Source organism: Apis dorsata, unplaced genomic scaffold (assembly GCF_000469605.1).
Source record: "Apis dorsata unplaced genomic scaffold, Apis dorsata 1.3 scaffold_1254, whole genome shotgun sequence".
Taxonomy (NCBI): domain Eukaryota; kingdom Metazoa; phylum Arthropoda; class Insecta; order Hymenoptera; family Apidae; genus Apis; species Apis dorsata.
Genome location: NW_006264351.1, coordinates 6223 through 7846, shown reverse-complemented (window position 1 = coordinate 7846; position 1624 = coordinate 6223). Strand labels below are relative to the sequence as shown.

Sequence of the window (1624 nt, the reverse complement as noted above, 5' to 3'; positions counted from 1 at the left end):
TTTTTTTTTTTTTTTTTTTTTTTTTTTTTTATTACCATTTCGTCGAGGCGTGGAACGCTCGAGAATGGCTCGTTTGTACTTACTTACACGGTATGTTTCTGCATACACACGGTCGTCACCAGGGTTCATGGAACTCGGGTCGTGAGCTCAGAATGAAATGGTACGCGGCCCAACAGCTGCGTGAAAACCACGTGAAATTGCGTACACCTATTGCGATGCAATTTTTGTTTGTTGCACGGCTATGGACGTAGGAACGTCGCACCAGGAAGCTAATGAATATTATTCAGGAATACATTTGTAAACGGAACTCGCGTACCGCCTGCTATTCCCATTGATAGATGGGACGGTGAATAACTTTCGAACGCGTGAAACGCGTTCCTCTCGATGTTTCCACGGATATTTTACGAGACAGCGAATTAAGAAAAGTTGGTTGCAACAACCGTGATAATGTTACTAAACTGTTAATTTAATTTGTGCACGCCAAGTGAGGATAAAGTGATTTATTAAAAATAGTGGATAAATATACCGTTGAAATGGATGGATACCGAATTTTCAAAAGGATATCTCTAACTATTTTGATTATTTTAATGCCGTATTTTCTTTACGAATCTATGTAAAAAAATTCGTGTATATTTTTGAAAGAAAATATCTGATTTCAATTGTATCTTTGTCGCATAGATATAGTATAAATATAATCTAAACTTAATCGTTTGTTGAATGGTTACATTGTACGTAGAGTATACGTTCCTTGAAATATAAGTATCAGATTTTATTTTTATTCATATCCGTCGTATCACAATCAATTATGCGAAATATCTAAATATTTATACGTATAATTCTTCCGTGCAGAAGTTACCTCTGTCAATATCATCAAGAATACGCCTTTCGTTCCAAGAATACCGTAGCAGAAGAATTCAAAGTACATTGAAAACATCACCGTCGTTGATTAAAAATTAAAAAGGAAGGGTACTAAATTTTTAAATCAATATCTCCGTTTAACTTTAAATTTTTAAATCTTATTAAAATCCTATTTAGAAATTCGAAATAAATCGCATTTAAGTACCGTGAAAAATTAAGGAAATAAAAATTAGAGCAACAATAAGGGAATAGGAGGAGATTATCTCGGAATGCGAGAAGAATTTTTAAGTTAATGTATACTTAGCAAGATTTTAAGAGTTATTTATTATCGAGAACGCGTGGAAACGTTTAGAGAGTGAGTATATGTATATATATACAAACGAAATACGAAGAGGGAACTGTGTTTAGCAGTTTTGTATCTGCCTCATCAGCTGCTATTCAGCATTTACACATAGTTGCACGATTACGAAAGTACGAAACCGATTAATTAATATGGAATAATAATAATTCTATGGAAATATATGTATTTTATATGGATTTGAATAACATAACTTTAGTTTCACGATGGAATTTATAAATTAATATTATGTACGAATTCGACGACATTTTATGACGAAAGAATTTTAATGTATAAAATTTTGGAATAATTAAAGAAATACAAGAATAAATAAATGAATGTTTAGCTAACATTTTCAATTGAGTTAAGTAACAACGTATTGTTACCGAGTCACGAATGCAAATAAAATCCTGTAATTATCCAAGCACT

The 1624-nt window shown here is 32.1% G+C and overlaps 1 protein-coding gene across 3 annotated transcripts in view; it reads right to left on the bottom strand.

Moving 5' to 3' along the window:
- The window catches only part of LOC102676255 (thyroid receptor-interacting protein 11-like), a 60413-nt gene that overhangs the window by 53802 nt on the left and 4987 nt on the right, over positions 1–1624 (bottom strand). The window lies entirely within an intron of this gene.